The sequence below is a fragment of the Pan troglodytes genome, chromosome Y, assembly GCF_028858775.2.
Source record: "Pan troglodytes isolate AG18354 chromosome Y, NHGRI_mPanTro3-v2.0_pri, whole genome shotgun sequence".
In the NCBI taxonomy this organism is placed as follows: Eukaryota; Metazoa; Chordata; class Mammalia; order Primates; family Hominidae; genus Pan; species Pan troglodytes.
Window position 1 is genome coordinate 14729762 of NC_072422.2, and position 24099 is coordinate 14753860.

Below are 24099 nucleotides of genomic sequence, written 5' to 3' on the forward strand. Positions count from 1 at the left end.
CTAATGCGACAGGGCTGCCCAGGATTGAAAGGCTGGGCCAGTGGACAGCCCATTCCCACACCACACAGCATACTGTGGCCTCTGAGTTTGGGCAATCTGACCTGTCTCATGGCCTTTGCAGTGTAAGACTCCAGCACATAAGCTCTGTGGTGGCCTAAGTCAGGGTATACACAGTGAGTAGGGTCCAGGCTTCCTTTTCCAGAATATCTGTGATATCCTACCCCCACCATGACTAGCCCGTTATAAACTTCTGTGCCCTGAGTGTGCACCCACAGAGAGCAAGGTCCACCTCGGGGTCTCCCCCCAATACCCCCCAGTATGTGCTCAGTGAAGGTTTTGTAAACAGATAAATGGGTGGATGGGTGGGTGGATGGATGGATGGGTAGATAGGTCAATTAATTAATAGATGAATAGATATATGAATGGATGGATGAGTGGATGTATAAGTGGGTGAATGGATGAATGGTTGTGTGGGTGAGTGGAGACCTGGGTGAGTGGATGAATAGGGGATGGATGAATGGATAGAGGAATGTATGGATGAGTGAATGGGTAAGCGGGTGTGTGGATGGATTGATAGGTGCATGGATGAGTGGGTAAGTGGGTGGGTGAATAGATGGGTAGGTGAGAGTGTGGCTGGTTGGCTAGCAGGATGGATGGATGGATGGATGGATGGATGGATGGATAGATCGATGGTTAGTGAATGGATAGGTGGATGGATGAATAGAGGGATTTGTGAGTGAATGGGTAAATAAGTGGATGGGTTGATGAAGGGATGGCCTGATGAATGGTTAGAGGGAGAGGGAGAGAGAAAGAAGGATGAGTGAATGGATGGTTAGATGGGTGGATGGATGGATGGATGGATAGATGGAGGGATTAATGCAGGGATGGGTAGGCAGTTGGATGGATGGATAGGTGAATGGATGGATGGATGGATGGATGGATGAATAGAGGGATGGATGAATGGATGGGTAGATGGATGGATGAGTGGATGGACAGGTGGGTGCATGGATGAATAGGTGGATGGATGAAAGGAGGGGTGGATGTGTGGATGGGTGGATGAATGGATGGTTGAAAGGGGATGATAGGTGATTGAGTGAATGGATAGATTGATGGATGAATGGAGGGAAGGATGAGTGGATGGGTAGATGTGTGGGTGGATGAATGGGTGAAGGGTGGGTAGATGGGTGGGTGGATGAATGGGTGAAGGGATGGATGAATGTTTGGACATAGAGAGTGATGGAAGGAGGGAGGAATGAATGAGTCAATGGGTAGGTGGTTGGGTGGATGAGTGGATATGTGGATGGATGAAAGGATGGAGGGAGGGATGGAGGGAGGGGTGAGGAGTGGGTGGATGGATGGGTGGATGAAGTGAGGGAGGGATGGATGGATGAGTGGATGGGTAGTTGGATGGATGAAGAGATGGATGGATGGATAGATTGATAGATGGATGTATATAGGTGGGTGGATGGATGAATGATGGATAGATGGGTGGGCAGATGGATGTTTAGGTAGGTGAATGATTGGATGAATGGATGGATAGATGAATGATGGATGCATGGATGGCAGGAAGGATGGATGAAATGGAGGGATAAATGACTGGATGGTTAGGTGGTTTGATTGGTGGATGCATGGATGGACAGATGGAGGGATGATAGATGGAAGAGAAGGAGGGAGGAAGAAAATATTGAAAGTGAGAATGAATACATAGGAATGAATAGATGGGTGAATGAATTGACAACTGTGAAATAGTAGACGGACTGGGGACATCATCCCTCCTCTCCCAGATCCTGCAGTGGGGCCTGCCACTCAGTCCTGCAGCTCTCAGTGAGCATCTGGGAAGCTCCTTTAAGCAGGCCCTCCAGCTTTCTGTATTTCACTTTGCCGTTCCCTCGGCTCCACAGAGTCACTATTTTCTGAAGGCTTCATGTCAAACCCTGTTTGCCTCATGAATACACTCAGTTCAGAAAAGCAAAACCTCAACAGAGCCACCATCCATGTAAGGGAAATGATATGCTCCCATCTTTTCTGAGATGCCCTGGTCACTGAGAGATCATCCAGGCCTTCCTTTCCCACCTGATTCAGATGGGATGGTGACCAAGGGCAGCAGGCAGAGGCAGGCCCAAAGGCCAAAGCTGGGCATTCAACACTGGGTTGCAGAGTGGACAGCATCTAGGCAGCAGGTAGTTTGGGTAAGTAGTGCTGAGGAGGCAGCCACTGCCCTACTGTGTGCCACCATCCCTGGCCCCTTGTCAGATCCTCCACACCCCTCAGCTCAGCCCCAGGGCTTGTCCCTCTGAGCTCTGCCCAACCACAGCTCTGCTGTATTTCTGATGCAGTCTTCCCTCCATGACAACAGCAACCCCATGCCCCTGCTCCTGGAAATCTGGAGGTCAGGCCATGCCCAACACAGAGGTCAGGAGGCTCAAAGGAGCTGTAGCCTAAAGGACCCTTTGCCATGGATGGCACACAAGCCCCTAGGCCAATCCCCACAACTGCCCTGCAGCCAAGGCCCCATGGTCCATCCTCAGACTACTCCTGGGTGGAAATGCCTCCCCAACCCAGGCTGAGACTCTCTTGCGCTGTGCCCCCACCAAGGTCTACAATGGCCCCCAGGAGGGCCCTGCCCTCCCTCCTCTCCTTGGACCAACCCCATCAGGCCAGATGGCAGCAGGGCTCTTTTTACCTTGTGCAGGCCCTTGAGGCTGCTGGTGACTGCTTTGTGCTGTCCCTGCTACCAAAGATGGTTGACACCTCATTCAACCCCTCCATGGAAGAGCCAGGCCACAGAGCCCAGGGACAGGCAGCATGTGCCTGAGGCCACATGACAAGAGAGGCTGGCCCTAGGTTCCCGTCTCAAAGGACAAGGACCACTCTCTGTCTGCCTTCTCCCCCTGAGTGCTGAGCACTGGGAAAGCTGTTGGAGCTTGACTTGCTGGGAATGTCACTGTCCTCCTACTCTGGGTCTCTGGCTTCCTCCACAGGGCACACTTTCTCCTCCCCATTTGTGTCCTCGATGGGCAAGGCTTTGGAAATAATGAACAGCCCTGGCCCCTGGACATCAGTGACCAGTTTTCTGCCCACTGGGAATATCTGACAGCACCAGTCCTGGGGAAGGTATGGTAGACTTGGACTTCAGCCAGCTTGTCATGTCTCTTTTCCACTTATTGTGTGGGCCCCAATGATGTCCACCTGGGAAAGCAGACCTGACCTCCAAGGGGGGTCTGAGAAGGGATGGGGACCTAGCCTCAGTTCCGTGGGTGGTCTCCCAGGCCTCAAGGTGCTTCCTCCCCATGGGGACACAGCAAAGGGCCTGTGGCATTGGGTCGGCTAGTGGGAGGGAACCCTGCTGTGCAGACCCTTTTCCTGGACCAAATGTTTACTCCCACAGAACATGCTGGGATATTGGCAGGCCAGTTCTCATGACCCCACACCAGTTTGGCCCAAAGAGAGCACTCAGCTTTGTGCCCCAGAGCCACCAAACACTTTCCTTTTCCCCTCTTCAGCCCAACCAGAATGTACACACTGCTGAGAGTACAAATAGAAGTTGACTATTCCTGGAGGTAAAGGAGTACTTTGCCTCCTTCTCTAAGCATATCCTATGCATCCTGGCCTCCTTCCAGCTCCTCCTCTGGCCATTCCTATATTTGTAAAGGGCCTGAAAGGGCACATCTCCCCAGCCCTGACTCCCCATACACCCCAGCCACCCAGCCACTGGCCAGTGGGCTGCTGGGAAGATCAAATGCCACTAAACAGGAGGTTGAGCTGGGTGCCATTGCCTGCAGTCCATCCTGTCCACAGGGATCCCCAGCCCTTCTCACGCTCAACCCGCAGGTGTCTATGGGCAAAAGCATCCAACCAGCATTTGGGCCAATGGGGCTTCCTGCAAGCGGGTGGACTGCCCCTCTTTCCAGGGACACTCTGGGGTCCTGGGGCACTGATGTCCCAGGCCCTGGTGGAACCGAACATCTCAACTTGAAGCATTATGGTTCAGAGCACCCAGGTGACTGCTCCAGGTCTGGAGTCTGCAATTTGGACACAGTGATGTGATGGTCTCAGTACCAGGAGGATGCAGAAGGTGAAGTGTGGGAGGCTGAGAGGGGGGAAATTGGTGCTCAGGTAAGCCCAGTGTTGGGAGTGGCCTGAGGCAGGAAGCAGAGAGGCACAGGCTGTGAGCAGCATGGGAGAGGACATGTGGGAGCTCTGCCAGGGCTTAGGTTGCTGACTTGCAGCAGCCATGCAGACAGATATTTGCCCTAGGTAGTCCTGGCCTTGCCATGCTGCTATTGCAGCCTTGGCCTCCAAAACCACCATTTTGTAGAGATGAAAATGAGGAGAGGAGGGCAGGGGCTCATATATGGCCAGCAGAGAAGTGCATTGGGTTGGGGGTGTCTAACGCCCACACAGCCTTGGGGGCCAGCGTCGGGAGGTGCAGGACAAAAGTGGACAGAGGCTGGAATGGGGAAGGACAGGGCAAGAGTGGGGGCTGGGCTTCATCGCTTCTCACTGGAGACTGGAGGAGCTGGCACTTCCAAGAGTCCCCACCCCCCCTGCCTGCCTTGGACATGGTCTCCCTAACTTGTGCCACCTGATCAGGGCTTGGCCGCCCCTCCTGAAGTCCATGGGTAGACATGGGGCAAGGCAAATTTGAGTGGCTGGACAATAGGACTAGGATCATGCTCAGGGCCACAGTCAGCAAGGGACAATGGCTCCTGCATTCCCACCTTGCCCTGGCTCTGTCACCTCTGAAGGAGGGAAGGGTGCTGCATGTGCCCAAGGAACCTGATGGCATAGGTTATTTTTATGCAGCCCCTCTGAGACAGGCATTTACTGGACACCTGCTTTGCTCTTCAGCTGTTGAAATGTTATACCCTGCTCCCAGCCCCTCCCCACAACAGGGCCGATGAGACAGGCCACACTGGGGGGAACAGAGCAGGCTTGTATTGTTTCCAGGTGCTCAGCAAAGCAGGTGCCTCAGTTTCCCCACTGGGAGAGTGGGCCTTTCCTGCCTCCACTGGAAGGCCTTGAGGTCACCATGCCTGGGGTTGACGGGGCACCCATCTGACTTTGGCCAGGGGGCACAGGAAGGAAATATGAGGAGCTGGGGAGGGCCTGGCTGCATGAGTGTGAGGGGGCTGCTGCGGGCTAAGGAGGGCTGAGCTATCACCCCTGCTTCACCTATGGCTTGCGTTTCTGGGAAGAAATGTCTTGCCTATTTCTAGACACCTCAGCTGCTGCTGGTTCCTTATAAATAACTCATCCCAGGCGAGGGCCATGCAGCCCACATTTTGGGGCCACCAACTGGTGTCAGCCCAGCTGGGTTCAGGGGTGGGCAAAGCAGGGAGGGGCCAGACTCGGCTCACTTTCTTCAGTGACCCTCCTCTTTACAGAGGTTGGCCCTAGAGGAGGCTGTTGGGTTTGGGGTCTGAACCAGCTGGGAAGACAGCAGCAAGGGCAAAGAGAAGCCCAATGGGCCAGTGGGCAGCCCAGGGCTGGGTCATGCCAAGGGCCTGGGCAACGCTGACTGGTGGGGATGAGGATTGAGGAGAGCCTTGCCCAGCTGTGGCAGGTACAAGAGGCTTAACCTGAGGGGCAGAAGTCTCAGGAAGAGATTCCGGGATAGGAAAAACCTGCCACCATTGCCAGGAAGATAGCTATCTGCTGGGTAATTTTGCATGGAGTTTAAGTTGCTCTCAGAAAATTAGCATTCTTGAAAGAGGGTTTGGAAAATGGTTCCCACCTCAGGGATGCAATGTAGATGCATTTTTTTGCTGATGAACATGTGTTTTTCTTATACAACACTCCCGGGGGGACCATAACTATTGTCTTCCAGTGATCTGTACTGTGTTGTAATGAACTTTGTTTTCTAAAACCCCAGCCATCATGCCGGTGCAGCTCCTTGGATCCTCCCCAGGCCTGGCCATGCTGGTAGTCATGGTAGTCAGCTCAGAGAGAGACAGTCACCAGCACACTGGCCTGGCATCACTGCCACACAGGGACAGGGCAGCTGGTCCTGGGCACGGAGCTTCCCCTGGAGAGGGACAGATCTCTCTCTCTGTCTCTTCCTCAACCTGTTAGCAGAAATCACCAACCTTCACCATGTCTGATGAGGAAGTGTGAGTATCCAACTGGTGGCTGCCCCCACACCTGGCTCTTGAGCTTGGCCTCTTGGCTTGTGCATGGCTGGGGCATGCACTAACTTGCACAGGTCCAAGCAAAGCCCAGCCTCACCACTTCTTTCTCTCTTACTCTCTCTCTTCCTACCCCATAGTGAGCAGGTGGAGCGTAATTGTAACAGCCATTTTCTTTCTACTTCCTGCTGTACATGCAAGGGTTAAACATGGTCAGGGGGCTGGACTGTGCATACAATGTGTCCCCTTGGCAGCCCTATGTTGGGGTGATCAGGCCCAACACCAGGCCGTGGGGGCTATGAACTCCAGCAGAGTCAAAGGAATGAGAAAAGACAAGTTGAGAGACAGTGGGACAAGGGGGGCAATGCTAGTATGGAGGCTGTGAAGTCCCTGAGCTAGGGAAGCCCATGCTATTAATTGGAAATCAGACAAAGAAACGTGGTGAGGATGTGGGGGTTGAAAGGAAATGGTGTGTCAAGTGAAGGAGCTACAGCTGTGATGGTGTAGCATTTTCTTTGAAACATATGGCTACTTGAGATAATGGGAGTGCTAGAAGCAAGGAGCCAGCAAGTCTAGCAGACATGCAAGTTCTGCCTCAGCTTCTCTCCCAACAGTCAGCTTTACTTACAAAGGCCCTACATTGCTTCCATCCCATGGGTGGCTTCTGAGTGACCCCTTGAAAACAGTGTTCTGACATGGGCCTTGTCTTTTCCCCAATGTGTGGCCACACGGTCCTGAGGGGCTTGCAGGGATGGGTCAGGCTCTGGGTCCTATCTCTCTGCCTCTCTCATGCCCAATATGGGACCTGGGCATCCAGTACCCCTGAGCCCTCCAAAAGCCACTGTCATCACTAGAGCCTCTGCCTTCCACATTGCGTCTTCTGGTCCTGAGGACCCCTGATTTCCCTCCACTGGCCAGGGGAGTCACTGGTCTGTCCAGGGCTGGGACACAGTGGCTCTTCATCTTCCCCCTTCCTTCACGGGCAGCCCCTTCTAATGTGGTTCCCGTCTTTTGTTCTGTCCCAATGCAGAGCAGTCCTAAGAAGGTAACTCAGCCCCCCAGCCCCACCTTGGAACTTAACTCCTCTCTCCCATGTCACTCACAGAGCCCCCTCCCCAGGCTGCTCCAGGCCACCTTAAGCTTATGAATCAACCATCCATCTTCCTTATCATTAGTCATTAATGATAACCATTCATCACTAATTAATCATTCATTCATTAATCATCAATAATTAATGATGAATGAGGCCATTGTGTTCAGAATTGGTTCCTTCTGATGGGTTTTTGGTAAAGAATGAAGCTGCGGACCCTCACAGTGAATGTTACCATTCTTAAAGATGGTGTGTGCAGAGTTTGTTCCTTCAGATGTTCACGTGTGTCTGGAGTTTCTTCCTTTTGGTGGGTTTGTGGTGTCGCTGACTTCAGGAGAGAAGCCGCAGACCTTCACAGTGAGTGTTACAGCTCTTGAGGTTGGTGCATCTGGAGTTGCTCATTCCTCCTGGGAGATTCACGGTCTCGCTGGCTTCAGGAGTGAAGCTGCACACCTTTGAAGTGAGTGTTACATCTTAAAGGTGGCACGTTGGGAGTTGTTTGTTCCTCCCTGTGATTTTGTGGTCTCGCTGGCTTGGCTTCAGGAGTGAAGCTACAGACCTTGGCAGTGAGTGTTACAGCTCATAAAGATAGTGCAGACCCAATAAGTGAGCAGCAGCAAGATTTATTGCAAAGAGTGAAAGAACAAAGCTTCCACAGCGTGGAAGGGGACCCGAGCATGTGGCCCCTGCTGGCTCGGGTGGCCAGCTTATATTCCCTTCTTTGGCCCCACCCATAGCCTGCTGATTTGTCCATTTTACAGAGAGCTGATTCGTCCATTTTATAGAGTGTGAACTGGTCCAATTTACAGAGTGCTGATTGGTCTGTTTTTACAGAGTGCTGATTGGGTCATTTACAAACCTTTAGCTAGACACAGAGTACTGATTGGTGTGTTTTACCAGAGTGCTGATTGGTGCATTTACAAACATCTAGCTAAATACAGAGCACTCATTGGTGCATTTACAATCCTTTAACTAGACAGAAAAATTATCCAAGTCCCCACCTGACCCAGAAGCCCAGCTGGCTTCACCTCTCAATCCTCCCTCTAAACAGGACACCCCAACTGCTGTTGGGAATTGGGCAATGACTGCTATAGCTACTTCCTGCTAAGTAGGGGCAAAGAAGGGGGCCTGTGGTTGTAGTGTACTCCAGAGGGGAACTCTCTAGGCCAGTGAAAGGGTCACTGGGTCAGTCCCAGGGTTCTCGGTAGAGGTTGTTACTTGAGCCCATTTGGTGTTCCATTTGTAAGATCATATGTAGCTTGATGGCTTTGATCCTAGAGGATACAATTTTGACAAGGAGGTTAAAAATACAGGACCCAAAGGTAAGCAATAGCAAGATGGCTGCCACAGGACCTACAAAGGGGAGAAGCCATGTTGCCCAAGTCCAGAAGTTGGTATAAGATTTTGAAAGGCATTGTCTGATTTCAGAAGAATTTTCCTACAAATCCCAGGCAACATCTTGTACTATCAATGACTGGTTAGTGTACAAAAAGATCTCCTGGTTGAAACATGCTTAGGGGAACATGCTTCCCCTAAGGTGAGGAGTCCTCCTTTCTCACCAGTGAGGAAGTCTAGGCCTCAGTGGTTTCAGAGAGTCACTGCTGCCAAAGAGTCTATTTAGGATTGTAGAATAAGGGTAGATTTCATTATTTATTGAAAACTCTCTGAGAAATCCCTTGAAAATGTGTGGTAGTAGGATAACGAAGTAGGTAAACTGGCTATTCCAGTTCCTGTAGCAGTAGCCATTTCTAACCCTATAAGTAGGGGTATTAGTTGTATGGCTCTGTGCTGATGGACTTGAGCTTTGAGGGGTACTGATAGAGTCTGATTTCCTGGGGCAATGTCAATACTGGGACTTAGAAAGACTAAGGTGCAGGTGCCGGTCTAGTTGGTGGGGAGTCAGATATAGGTCGACATTCCACATAAGAAGAATATACCTTGGCTGGGTAGACAGAACTCGTTGTGTATGTTAAAAAGGTGTGTGAGTTTGTTATTTTCATTTGGCATACTCCCAGAGTATGCCAAAGTACTGTGAAGGTCTGTGGCTTCTCTCCTGAAGTCAGATCTGGTCAGTAGCTGGAAAAGGGTGTTTGGAGCAAACTGAGTAGCTCCTTGTGTTCTATTTTCCCATTGGAGAAAAAACCGTTTTGTATCTACTAGGAACCATTTGAGAGAGTGACTGAAAGAGGGGATAAAAAGGCATTCACAAGTGGTGAGGGCACTGCTGCAGGGGGTCCAGCAGTGAATGGTCATACAGGGAATAGGTTTGCCATTACAACACCTGGATTTTTCATTAAGCAGGGAGGAGGTGACGATTTTTGGAGGTCCTAAGAAGCAGACAAGACAGCTCTGTATGGAGATGTTTGAGTGACTCAGAAGTTACTATGATCAGATGGGGTTTGAAGTTGTAGGGTGGAATTACACTGATGGGGTAGTAGGTGCCCTGGGGCAGGCCTGATTACAGGTTGAGTTGGATGCCTAAAGGGGCTTGGAAAGTTAAGATGATATCCAGAGTTACAGGGCTGTTTATGGGCTTTTCATTTCTTGTGCAATGGGTGAGGTTGGAAATGTAAGAATGCAAAAGTTGGATTGCGCATCCTGTTAGGGTATTCTTGGTCCTATCAGAGATGGGGAAGTCAGCTAATGATTGCATATTTAGAAGTTGGAAAGCGTTCTTTCCTTCATAATGAGGGATGTAGGTTAACTTGGTAAAGACCCAGTTTTTTAATTTTTATTTTTATTTTTTATTTTTTGCAGGAATGGTAGTGGTAACATAAGCAGCAGAGGTTGATAGAGAGATACAAAACAAAGAGTCATTTGCCAGGGAAGGATTGGACTGGTTTAAGAGAGAGTGGGTTAAGTTGAGTCTTGTAGAGGTAATTAGGAGCTAGTGGAAGGGGAAACATGATTGTATGAGGTATCCAAGAAAGCAGGGGGAATAGTTAGGCAAAGAGTAAGTAGGAAGGTAAAGAGGGTGTTCTGGAAGATGAGATCCTTTTATCCAGTCTGAGTTAAAGGTAGAAGTAAATTGTTGTCAGAAAGAAGGAAGATAGAAAAAAGGTTGATGTGGTTATGGTTTACATCACGGCAGGAGCTACAGTATATATTCCTATCCCAAATCGTATGGTTAGTATGCTGCTTAATAATATGATGAAATAGTAAAAGGATTCCATTGAAGAGGTAAGAAAAGGTGTTAAAGATAAGGATTATGTAGGTTTTAACTTATCTTTTTGAAGGAGGAGGGGATTTTTCTTCAGGATCAGTGGTAGCAGCCTTTTTACTCTAGGATGTTTCCTTCCAAAATAAGAGATGCAAGTCCTCCAGTGGTTTGCAGGTGTATGGAGGCTGTTTTGGTTGATCTTGGGACTCCTGAGCTGACGGTCCTGCAGGTTCCTCAGGGGATGTTCAAAATTTAACTCGGGTGTGGTGAATCCAAGACTCCACTCCTGCAACCTTAAGTGCAGTGGAGGTAGAGAGGATTACTGAGTATGGTCCTTCCCAACAAGAGTCCATAGATGGGGAGGTAGAGGGGAGAGATTTGACCAACACTAGATTTCCTGGTTGAAACATGCTGTTCCCTTTTCTCTGTGACATCCTTCAGGTAGGTTTTTAAGGTTTTGTTGATATTTTGCCTAAGAAGTTATATTTTTGATCAGGTTGGCTGTTTCCTCATCAAGTAGGAGGTCCTTTGTGAGAAAAGGTCATCCATACAGCATTTCATATGGACTGAGCCCCATTTTTTGCGGAGAATATTGGTTTCTCAACAAGACCAAGGCAAAACAGTAGGCCATGGGAGATGAGTTTCTTGTGTTAGTTTCCTTAGATGCCTCTTGGGTGTTTCATTTGCCTTCTCAATCTTCTCAGAGGATTGTGGCCTCCAGGCACAGTGAAGGATATATTGTATCCCTAGTGCCCTGGAAATTCCCAGAATTATCATGGCTTTAAAAGCTGGACCACTGTCACTCTCTAAGCTTGGGGGAACCCCAAATCTAGGAATTATTTCATGAATTAGGACTTTAACCACTTCCTGAGCCTTCTCTGTTTGTAGGGGAAAGTTTCTATCCAATTTGTAAAGGTATCAACAGAGACCGACAAGTATTGAAATCTCTTTGACAGGCATATGAGTGAAGTCTAACTGTCAGTCCTTTCCAGGATAGTCACCTATTCTTTGTTCCCCCAAAGTGGCCTTATGATGGACCAAGGGATTATTCCTTTTGCACACCTTACAGGCCTTAACTACCTGTCAGATGTTTGAGAGGAGATTTGGCCCTGTATATAGGGATTTGACATTTCGATTAGTGTTTTCAATACACATACGAAAAGTTTGGTGGAGGGTTGTAAGCATTTTCCACTGGCTGGCTTTGGATATAAGTACCTTTAGTTCATCTATCCTTAACCACCCTGAGGGGAGGAAACTATGCCCCTGTGAAAGCCTCCATTCTGTTTCATTCAGGGAATACTGGCACTTAATCTCTTGCATGGGGTTATTCCATACCAAGTGTCCTTCCTTAGGTATTTCTAATAGGATATTCCACCTGGCAGCAACTTTGGCCTCAGCATCTGTCTGATGGTTTCCTTCTGCCTTTTCTCCTTCAACTTTCTGATGGCTTTGGCAGTTTAAGACTGCCAGCTCATTGGGTTTTTGCACTGTGTGCAATGACTCCATAATTTACTTGTGGTATTTAATGGGGGCTCCTCCCAGAGGTTAGGAACTCCCTTTCTTTCCATATTGCTGCATGGGCATGTAGGATTGGATAAGCATACTTGCTATCTCTGTATGCATTTATTCTTTTTCCCTTTCCCAGTTCTAAGGCTCGGGTTAAGAGCCACTAGTTCTGCTAACTGGGTGCTGGTCCCTGGGGGAAGAGGCTTAATTTCAAGTACGGCTACATCACTAACTATGGCATAACCTGCCCTTTGTAAACCATTCTCCACAAATGAACTTCCCTCAGTATCTAGGTGAAGGTCAGGATTAGCTAAAGGGACTTCTAAAAGATTACCTCAGGTGGCATAAATCTGGACTATAATTTGTTGGCAGTCATGCTCGATTGGTTCCCCATATTCTGGGAGAAAAGTGACAGGGTTGAGGGCCATGAAATTATGTATTTGAAGCACCAGTCCCTCAAGGAGTAGTGCCTGTATCTAAGTAGGTGGTTGTCTGATAGCCAAAAAATTCCTTTGACACCTACTATGCCATTTACACCATAAGTAGTCCAGACAGCGAGATCCTTTCCTTGTATAATTTTGATAGCCTCTGACACTAAGATGGCCACCACCAAAACTAACCTCAAACAGTGAGGCCAGCCTTTTGCTACTACATCAGTTTGCTTATTTAGCTATGACAGTGGTTGTGGGGTTGTCCCACAAGTCTGAGCAAGGACTCCAAGAGCTATTCCTGCTCCTCTGTGACTTATAAAGATAAGTTTTGTCCTGTGGGAAGGCTTAAACCTGGAGCTTGTACTAGGGTCTGCTTTAAGGTTTTGAAGACTGTTTCTGCCCCTGATTCCCATTCTACTAGATAAGTATTCGCCCTCTGGGTCTCCTTGATTAGAGTATAGAGGGGTCTGGCTATCTCGCTGTATCTGGGGATCCAGAGTCAGCAAAAGCAGTGATTCCAAGGAACCCCCACAACTGTTTTAATGTCTTAGTGTGAGGGTAAGCCAGCATAGGCTGTATTCCTTCCTTGCTGAGGGCCCTGGTCCCTCTGGTTAAGACTAGGCCTAAATATCTGACCTGCTGTAGGCAAAACTGGGCCTACAACCTAGACACCTTGTACCGTTGATTAGCTAGAAAGCGCAAGAAATGTAGAGTAGCCTGCTGGCACGAGGCTTCTAAACTGGTAGCCAAAAGTAAATCATCCACATACTGAAGGACTAGAGTGCCTGGACTTGAGAAGTGGCCTGGATCTGGGGCCAATCCCTGTCCAAACAAGTCAGGGTTAAACCCCCAGGGCAAGACCGTCCATGTAAGTTGGGATTTGTGGTCTGTGGGATCCTCAAAGGCAAAGAGAAACTGGGGGTCAGAGTGCAGGGGAATTTAGAAGGCATCCTTGAGGTCTAGGACAGTGAACCATTCTGCTTCCTCTGATATTTGAGAGAGCAGGGTGTAGGGGTTTTGTACAAATGGATATAGAGGAATTACTGCTTCATTGATGAGTCTAAGATCTTGCAGTAGTCTCCACTGATTGTTTGGTTTTGTACTGCTATAATTGGGGTCTTGCAGGGAGTGCTGCATTTCCTTACTAAGCCTTGAGCTTTTTAAATATTTAACAAAATCCTGTAATCCTTTATGAGCTTCAGGCCTTAAGGGACATTGCTTTTGATAAGGAAAATTAGTGGGATCTTTTAGCCTGATTTGGACAGGACAGGCATTTTTTGCCCTTCCAAATTGTCCTTCCAATGCCCAGACTTCAGGCGTGATTCCCTCCTCAAGTAGGGGACAACAAATGGGTAACTTGTTCCCCATATTCATGTAAGATAATAGCTCCAATTTGGCTAATATATCCCTCCTTAATAAGGGTGTGGGACTTTCAGGCATGACAAGAAAGGCACATGAAAAGACTAAATTCTCCCAATTACAACTGAGGAGGTGAGAGATATACCTGGTTACAGGCTGTCTCAGGATTCCTCAGATGGTAATGGACTTTGAGGTCAGTGGTCTAAGACAGGAGATTAACACTGAGAAGGCCACATCAGTGTGCAAGAGGAAGTCAATTTCCTGGCCCTCAATGGTTAAACATTCCTAGGTCTCAGTGAGGGAGAAGTCATGAGCTGTCACTTACTCCAGGCCCCCTCAGTCCTGTTGTTGGATCATCTGGTTGGGGGCTTCTGGCCCAGAGAAGCTTTGTGCTCTGGGGCGGTGTGCCTTCCAGTGATTGGCTCAGCATAGTGGACCTGAGCGAGAGGGTGGCTTGTTTCTCAATGGACAAACTGTTTAAAGGTGTCCTTGTAAACCACACTGATAGCGAGCTCTACTGGGTGATTGGCCTGCTTCATTTTCTGTCCTCTCTGAACTACCAAGTTTCGTGTCCCTGAACCACAAAGGGCCAAGACTAAGGCTTCAACCTTTCTCTGATCTCACTTTTCCTTTTAGGCCTGATCCTCTTGGTCCCTATATAGAATACTGAATTTGCCAGGTGTAATAATGCCTTCCAATTTTGTTCAGATCCCAGAGCTCACTTTTGGAGCTTTCTCCTGGTATCTGTGGCTGATTGGGTAATACACTTATCTTTTAGAATCAATTGTTCCTCTAGTGAGTCAAGTGACAGGGAAGTATATTTTCTTAAGGCCTCCCATAACTGCTTGAGGAAGGCAGAAGGATTTTATTCTTTTCCCTGAGTTATGGTAGAGATTGTTGAATAATTAATGAGCTTTTTCCTAATTATCCTTAGTCCTTCTAGATCACATGTCAATAGAAGTTTATGACACCGGTCCCCATGATCTGAGTGGAAGTCCCAGTTGGGACCCACACTGGGCATGGCTTGCTGATCAGTATGGAATTTATTCTTTTCTTTGGCAGTCATTCTGTCATTTGCTTGACTAAGGTACCAGGTATCTCCAAGCTCTAGGGCTGCAGCTAAAGGTGCAATCTTTTCATTAAAGGCCAGTGTTTGATCTAACAATAGGATGGCGTCTCTCCAAGTAAGATCAGAGGTTTACCCTAGAACTTATAGGACATCTATATACCTATCAGGATCATCTGAAAACTTCCCCAGATCTACCTTGATCTGCTTAAATCAGAGAGGGGGAAGAGGACATGTACCTGGGTTGGGCCAAATTCCCCTCCCCCTACAGCTGGAAGGAGACATAACTGATATTCCGGGGGTTTTTGTGGTCCTTTTGAGATTTCTTTGCTTGTTTCCTCCTGGACAGGTGAGATTAGAGGAGGCTTATCAGTAATATGAAGGGGAGCCATAGGGAGGCTAGGATATGGGGGTAAACTGAGAAGTCCTCCTGTGGGATATAAATTGCAAGCTTTGCAGAGTTGTGGATTCTCCTTCAATGAAAAGAAAGCTTGAACATAAGGTATTTCACTCCATATGCCTTCCCTCTTACAGAAAATGTCAAGCTATAGGATGGCATTGTAGTTTATACTTCCCTCACATGACCATTTTTCATTTGAGGGAAAATATTGGGGCCAGAGAGAGAATACTGGGGCCAGGCCATAATGCAGAATAAAATGAGCCTCCTCTTTTTCAGAGTTTGCAGGTCAAATTCGTCCCAAGGGCTTAGGATGCATGTCAAGGGTGAGCCTGTTGATGCCTGAGTGTTTCCCATCTGAAAGGTGAAACCGCCCATGGTTTTGGTTTGTTTGTTTCTCCCCTTGCCCAAGAACCCACAGTGGTCCCTGGACCCTGCTGATTGGAATAGTTGTGCTCACTGATGCAGAAGCAGAAACACTAGTTTTCCTCCTAGACCACAAGAAAGACTGAGGAATGTTGGATTTACTTACTGATATCCATTACTTACTGAATGACCTTACTGATGCATTCTTGAAAACCTGCACACTTGCCTGTCCTCCTAGATCACAAGGACAGAGAAAAATAGGATTTAGTGGCACTTACCAACACATTCTCCTGTTAGAGTTCCAAGCATTCACTTCTTAGTATTGGGACTTTACCCTTGTCCTATAAAGACGTTATGCCCCAAAAATAAAGTGGAGGGCCATACCCTGAGGGAAGGAAGGAACATCCAGGGTTGGAAGAGTGACCTGCTAGTCTGAGGAGGGATCTTAAAATTCCAGATAATCCCCTGCCCCAGTGGGGCTTTGGGTGAAAATTATGTCTTTCTGATTGGTGAGACTGGTTGCCAAAAGAATGTAACAGAGTACTGAAGTTTATACTAGAAATTATTCTTATAAGAGAATCTAAAATCACCAGAGACAGGAAGTGGTTTTTAGAAGTGGGACTAGCCTTGGAGAAGACAGGTGAGAGGAAATTTGTCTGGCAGACATTAGGACCTAGGAGGCAACGGTCAGGATAGATAGGGTAGATGGGCAAGTCTTTCTTGGGTGACATGACTTTGAGAGTTCCACTCATGGCCACAGGGTCAACCAATTTGTTGTTGGGACCGCAAAGCTGAAGGGCTTTCCTCTTTGTCAACCCTCAGCTCAGCTCAGAAGTACAGGAAAAACAAGATGGTTCCAGGCAAACCAATGCTCCCAACTCCAAATAGACTAAGGAGTTGTTAGACAGCACTTTTCCAAGAAGCCTGACACCCATGTCTTCAGTCCAGCAGCTGCGCTAGTTACTTTTAACTGGCCAGCAGGTGCCCAGTATTTAGCCCCAAATTCTAATGAAAAGTAGGGCAGAATAGCAAGCGAAAGTGGTCTGATGGTACTCAGCATTTGGTGATTGTCCTTACATGGTAACCAAAATGTGTTTGGAATTGGTTCCTTCTGGTGGGTTCTTTGTCTTGCTGACTTCAAGAATGAAGCTGCAGACCCTCGTGGTGAGTGTTACACTTCTTAAAGATGGTGTGTCTGGAGTTTGTTCCTTCAGATGTTCAGACGTGTATAGAGTATTTTCCTTCTGGTGGGTTCGTGGTCTTGCTGACTTCAGGAGTGAAGCCGCAGACCTTCCCAGTGAGTGTTACAGCTCTTAAAGCTGGCGCGTCCAGAGATATTTGTTCCTTCTGGTGGATTCATGGTCTCACTGGCCTCAAGAGTGAAGCTGCACACCTTTGCAGTGAGTATTACAGCTCATAAAGGTAGTGCGGACCCAAAGAGTGAGCAGCAGCAAGATTTATTGCAGAGTGAAAGAATAAATCATCCACAGTGTGGAAGGGGACCCAAATGGGTTGCCGCTGCTGGCTTGGGTGGCCTCCTTTTATTACATTATTTGGCCCCGTTCATATCCTGCTGATTAGCCCATTTTACAGAGAGCTGATTGTTTCATTTTACAGAGAGTTGATTGGCCAATTTTACAGCGTGCTCATTGGTCCGTTTTTACAGAGCGCTGATTGGTGCATTTACCAAACTATAGCTAGAAACAGAGTGCTGATCGGTGCATTTTTCCAGCATGCTGATTGGTTCATTTACAAACCTTTAGCTAGAGAGAAAAGTTCCCCAAGTCCCCACCTGATCCAGAAGCCCAGCCTGCTTCACTTCTCACCATCACTTAAATAATGATGAATGACAGTCATTAATTCATCACTAACCTCCTTCTCTTTAATTAAGTAATATGCACTCATAATCCTTCATTAATCCTTCATCCTCCATGTGCAATAGTGTTTGGGGTTCACTGGGGCTGGTCATGAAGGCCTCACTCTAATTAACACCGAATGCTCCCCTGTGCCCAGTGCTGCTGTCTCTCAGCATCTCTCTCTATCTCTGCCCTCCCAGCGTCTGAGTCTCTCCAACTCTCTCCAGTTCCTTTCCATGTCTCCCTTGGCACCCTCATCTCTCTGTGTGCCTGTGTATCTCTCAGCTTCTGTCTGTCTCTATATCTCTCAGCCTCTTGGTCTCTGTCTACCCCTGCCTCTCTCTCTCAGTCTATGTCTCTCTTGAGCTCTCTGTCTCCATTTCTCCACCTTCATCTCCATCTCTCTCTCCCTCTATCTCCATCTCTCCATACCACCCTCCCCAATCCTGTGCTGTAACCCTTGATGGAGCCTGCAGCCCCCTCCCTGTGCTGGCCACTTGTGGTCCTTATGTGCCTCCATCATGCCTGGGCAGGTGTGGGCAGGTTTGGGCACACCTGGGACCCCAGCGGGGTGGCAGTTCTCTGGTCAATGGCACTGCCCTGGAATCCCTGGTAGCCACTCAACTGGGGAGCACATTCTCACAACCTTACTAGAGTAGGGCTGTCCTGTGAGGATTCTTGAATGCTATGTTTTCAAAATATTTTGAAAATACTTGGCTGCCCTTACAATGTGAGCAAAACATTTCTCTTACTGCCAAAAAGGTAAAAAGACTCATTTCTGTGAGGGAAATATAGCCCCGGGGAGCCATCTTTTCTCTTGAGGTAGCCACGTGGCAGGCCCAGAGGCCACTGAAGCATCTTCATGTGACCTGTCCCCAAAGACCTTTCAGTGCCAGCCTTGTTTCTGAGCACACACAAAGCCTGGGTTTCCCCCAGGCCCTGTGAATTTTGTCCCATCTTCACTTGTGTCATCTGCAGAGCAGGACACAGCAAGGGTCTCTGTGCACATATGTCTCTAGGCATGGGAATAGCAGGCCCCCAGGAGGGAGGAGGGGCCTCAGAACCCCCAACAGGGTCCAGGCCCTGCCTAGATGACCATGACCAGCTCGCTGGTGGGAGTCCCTGCTCACTGGAGCTGGCCAGAGATACAGAACTAATCCCCATTATTCACCACAGCCAAGCGAACCCAGGCCCTCTTCTCCTGGCTGGCCAACCTCCTGTCCTTGCAGCCTGAGTATGCTCTAATCACTGTCTCTGTTTCCTCTTTTCCCCAATCCTGCTTTCTCCTGCTCCAGGCTTCTCCAGCTTTCAGAGGAAGCCCAGGAGGAAGGTAAGTGGGGTCCAAGTCCCCGGCCCCCATGCCCCCTCCCCAGCCTTCCTGCTCCACAAGACATTGACTTCCACCCCACCTCTAAAGATTGCCCTGTGTCCCTGTCTAAACCTCTGCTACATCCCCCTGCCACCTGGAACCCTCAGCTCTTCTATGCTGCAGAAATCCATGAGGAAGGTATAAGCACACAGGATTTCTGGTCCCCATGTAGGGCCTGGGCCTTGTTGGAGCCCACATGGGCATGGGGGAGAGGGCGGGGAAGCCACGAGATACCAGCCAGCCAAGGGGCCCCTAAATGTGTCCCTAATGTAACCCACTAACCACAGCAAATGCTTGACCAGAGGGGGTGTGGGTTCTCAAGGGTGGGACCCCTTCCCCACAGTCCCCCAGGCAGCAGCAGGGCCAGGAACTCCCCAGGCGGGTATAGACTGGACTCCTTATCAGCAGCGTGTCCACAGGCATGGATCAGAGGGGATGCTGTGTGGCGAGAAGTAGGACTACTCTAGCTTTCCACTCCAGGGCTAATAGCTGAGAGCCTATGGTGGTGTTGACCCCTGAGCCTGGCCAGTCCCTAGCCACATCTTGTTACAGTACCCGGTGAGGGAAGAGAAGGTGGCTGGGGGCAGAACCCTGCAGCCTGGCACTGTCAGCTCCCTCTTGTATGTGTCCTCGCCAGCACTCCCAGGCCCCCTCAAAGCCTTCAGCTGTGAGACCCTTGGGGTGCATGCAGCCTGGGGGCAGCTAAGAGGGCTGTAGTCCCATATCAGATCAGCAGCAGAGCCATCATTGTTGTCTCGTTCTGCCAGAACCCTCGGAGGGTGGAAAGAATCCCATCAGGGATAGAATGAGTGAGTGGGCCCTCAGCTGTACGGATGGAGGAATTGGGAGTACTGTGGACACCTCCCATGGCCTATCTGTTGATCTGCCTCCCAGGTCTATCTGCCTTGCCCTTATGCGCCCCTGGTGCCACCTGCCCAGGCTACCACCTCGTGCAAGAGCCTTTGTGCCTCAGTCAAAAGCATGGACACCTTTCTGGGAGCACCCCAGGACAGACAGGGGATGGGGACTATCAAAGGAAGGCCTAGCTGCAGTGCCAAGCCTCTTCCACCAAGGGCAAGAGACAGAGCTCCTTGCTGCCCTTTGAGGCTCATTTTCCCCATCTGGGGTGATCCTAGATGCTGAGAGCAGGGTTTGGGGACATGGAACTGGGGCAGTGGCAGCACCTGCACTAATTCTGACCCTGTCTTTATGGCTCCACGCACACGTCCCACCTTCGGGGTCCAGTGGTGATAGGCCACTTTCCACTAACCTCATACTGTTCTCCTTTGACCTTGGACCCATGGTTTTGCCTCTCATTCAGTGGCCTCATTGACCCATGAAGTTCATCAAGCAGGTATGTGCATGACTTCAATGCCACATGGGCAGGTGTGGCCATGTGGGGGTGCAGAACCCAAGAAGGAACAAGAGGGGCCCCATAACTCTGCACAGCCTGGCCGGCTAACCCTGCAGCCTTGACCCTGCCCTCCCCTCCTCTCTGTGTGGCCACTGCTCACACAGGTTCTCTCTTCCTCCTGCCCTTTCTGCCCACCATGATGCTGCTTATGTAGAGGAAGTTCAAGAAGGTATGCCTGCATTTTCAAGCGTCCTGGCCAGAGTCCCCATCCTCCCTTCTATCCTCTCTCACTTCCTCCCTCTTGCCCACCCCTTGTGAGGTTTGCCACCAACAACTTAACACTTTCTGGACTCTGGACTGGGGACAGAGTGAGGACCCTGGCTTAGGAAGGGCTGGCCAATGGAATGCAGAGTTCATCTGGGTCTCCCAGGCAGAGAGGATTCACTCATTCACCTTGTGAGTGAGGATTCACTCACAAGGCTCTTCCTGGCCACCAACAGGAAGATTGGAGGGGGGGTGGCCAGCCTTGAGTCTGAGGCAGAGCAAACCTTGGGAGAATGGTGCTGGGGTCCACTGGGACCCTCTGGATCCACTAGAGTGGAGTGGGAAGAGCTCAGGAGAAGAGGCCTCCACCCTGCCCCAGTTAACAAGCAAGAAGCAGGGAGGTAGGGAGGGGTGACATGGAAGGGATTGTGGACGGGCAAGTGGAGTGAAGCAGAAAGGCAGGCTGAGGCCCAAGCTGGGAATGTTGGGGACCTGAAACAGCTGGGGGCCATGTGTGCAAAGGCCCATTCAGGTCCCAGCATCCCATCCATTGCCTGGGCCCAAGACAGACACACCCAGTCTGAGGACACCCGCTGGGTTGTCCTGGCCTCCCTGACAGTGGGGCCAGCAGTACCCCTGGTTGGAGGTCAGAGATCTGCAGACTCATGTCAGGGTTCCCAGCTAGGGAGTGCTTCTCACCTCCCCCCATTCAAGAGCCTGTGGGGCTGCAGGTTTCCTCCCTGCTGGAACTGAGCTATTGCATGACTCCAGCCTCAGAGAGTCCCCTGGACAAGAAGGGGCATGCTAAGGAGGGAGATGGGGCTCCAGCCATGCAGGGAGAAGTTGTCCAGGAGATGGCCTGTGGGGGTGACAGGGCCTCCAAGTCACTCTGGAAGCAGCACTGAGGCCAGAGGACAGACAGACAGCAGGGCAGAGTGGGGCAGGAGCAGAGGAGGCAGGGCTGCTAGGAGAGCTTTGCCGCTTGGCTGTGTGGTTGCAGCCCACAGACACTCAGCCTCCCACCAGACCTCACCCTCCTTTCTGGCTGGCCTTCCAACCCCAAGGGGTTCCTCCTTAGCCAGGCACTGCATCCAGAAAAGACCCTAAGTCAGGGAGGCCAGGGCCGGCATCTCATTCATCGTCCTCACCATGCCATTCCTTCTGGGCCCTTGGCCAGACTGTGGTGCTCAGGATATCCCACTGCTCACTCCCCATGCACATGCACCCACCAAGGTGTCTGGAACGGGCGAACTCAGGCCTGTTGGCAAAACCAAGAGTGCCGGCAGGCTTTCTGTAGTGTGCAGCAGGGCTCCCAGGCAACCGAGGGATCTGCCAGCAAGGACACTCAAGGGCCAGTGCACCCTGGGCTGGGCACTGGCGAGGGAGGACTCCCACCCACAGCCCCAGTCACAGGCCTGCTGGCCTCAGGTAAGTGCAAAGGAGGGCACTGGTTCAGACTTGGAGGGCCGAGGGCATCGAGTGTCAATGGCTTTGTTGCCACCTAAGTACCAGAGCAGGGACTGAAGTGACAGGATGGGCAGGTGCCTCTAGGCCAGCAGCAGACCCCCCTCCTGGGCCCCAGCTGGGCCAGGACAGCCAGGTCCACTCCAGGGTCCAGGAGCAGAGTGTATCCTAAAGGAAGCCACCAGTTATGAGGGTGGCCAGGGCAGGACAGACAGGCCAGGCAGGCCCCAGAGGTAGCCAGGGAGAGTTAGTGGGGGGTCCCAGAGGGACCCATTCCAGTCTTAGGAGAGCAGCCATGTGGCAATCAGAGGGCAGGCCTTTGGGAGGTCGGGGTAAGCTCACCTGGGCTCCTGGCCTGTGGGCGGCAGCTGTGGTGGACATTCTGTTCTCAGGTAGGGGCTCCTAGGGCTGAGACTAGCAAGGATTAGACATCACGTTGCTGGCAGAGGCTCCTGATGCCTGAGGGCCTCTAGTCTTTCTATGACCTGATGAGTTCCACCCAGTAACACAGACTTTACAGGAAGGGGTAATGCGCTGGGAAGCACCAAGCAATGGGGCTGCACCCATCCTAGCTGCAACATCCTCTTGGTGGGGAAGATCTCACATTCCAAGGTTGGCCCTGCCAGACACAAGAAGACAGACCGGGGGACAGATGAGTCCCAGTGCCCTAAGTCCCCTATCTTGCCCCATGAGGTCCCCATGTCCCCCCGACTTTCCACCAGATCTTCAGGGCAGGGGCTCCACTGGGCACCCACACCTTCCACCCTGTCCCCAAGCGTCAATTCCCTGGCCCAAGCTCTGGGCACTTATAGGGCCGCATAGACACAACCTGGGGAAAAGATCCAAATGAAAGGGGCCCCTTGCCCATCACGCGCCCCATGCCAGCTGTTCCCCTGCAGCCACACTGGCTTTTTTCTTGCATGTGCGCTTGTGCTTTTTGCCACCTTGAAGACACCGCAGGGGAGGATGTGGAAAGTAAGGGCCCACCCCTGTTGCTGGAGGTGCAGGACCCTGGCTCTGGCTGATATGAGGAAAAGATCACTGTCTGGAGTCTCTGGCTACCCTGCTTCCAGCTCATGCTGTCCTCTATCTCTTCCCCCAACATTGGGGCCTTGGAAGTACAGCCCTTGCTGCTCCATACGGTGCCGCTGGGGTAGGGCTGCTAGGGCATCACAGGTGCCACAGCTCCAAGGTTCTGCCACACAGCAGAGGGGGAGGTAGTGGGACAACCAGCAGTGCCACAGCCTGGGCAGGGTGTGTCCCCTCTCCCCTTTCTCCCAAGCCTCTTCCTTTCCAATCTTTCCAAGCCCCTATCCCCTTTCCTCCCTCTCCTCCCTTCCCAGACTTCAAGAAAGCTCCCTCTCTCGCTTCTATTTCTTCCCTTCCTCTTTCTCACCCTCCCTCCTGGCCCCAGGCCCTGTGTTATTCCCCTTCAAACCCCTCCAAAGGGGCTTTTGGAGGTCTAGAGCAGAAACTGGACTGTCTTATTTCTGGGGAGTGGGGGTACACCCAGCTGAAAAGAAGGGCAGCCTTCAGCAGGGTAAACCCAAGGCCCGCAGCCTCCCAGTCTCACCTGAGCTTTCTCTCTCCCTCTCGCTACACTGATGGTGTGCTGACCAAAGGAGAGGCCAAGACCCAAGTGAGTTTGGGGTCCTGGGAGACCTAGCACCGAGTGTGTTCCATGGTGGGGATAGAGGAGCGGGCCAGGGCCAGCTGCGTGGAGCCTGCACTTGGAGAGATGCCTAGCAGGATGCTCAGAGTGCAGGGTGGGAGGGATGAAGGTCACCAGGAAGATGGGCTTGGGAGTCCCAGAAGGGTGTGATTTTGCCCAAGGTCATGCGGTGCAAAGAGGGCTTCCTGCAGGAGGAGGCTACAGACAAAGGAAGGAGGAGAGGGAGGTGGGAGAGAGTGGAGGAAGGAAGAGGGGGTGCAGGGAGTCGGGCCACCACAACACCCCACCACCTTCGGGGGACTGCACCATGCCCCACCATACTTTCAGGACTCCCAGAGCCCTAGATGTGAAAATTGACAGTAAAGTGAGTCAGGAAGTGGGAGAAAGGTGGGGGACTCACCCTAAAAACACACTGCATAATGACACCTTGACCATGTCTAAAATAACTTTCTGTGCAGGGGCCCCTATTCCCCTTTGGGGCAGAATTCAGAGACTCTTGTCCTCAACATACCTGCTTATCAGCGCTACATGGATTTGTTTTTTTAATGCAGCTGTTGCAACTTTTCTGCTTTTGATCAGTATTCAGAAGCCACAGCACTCACTATATGATTCATCTC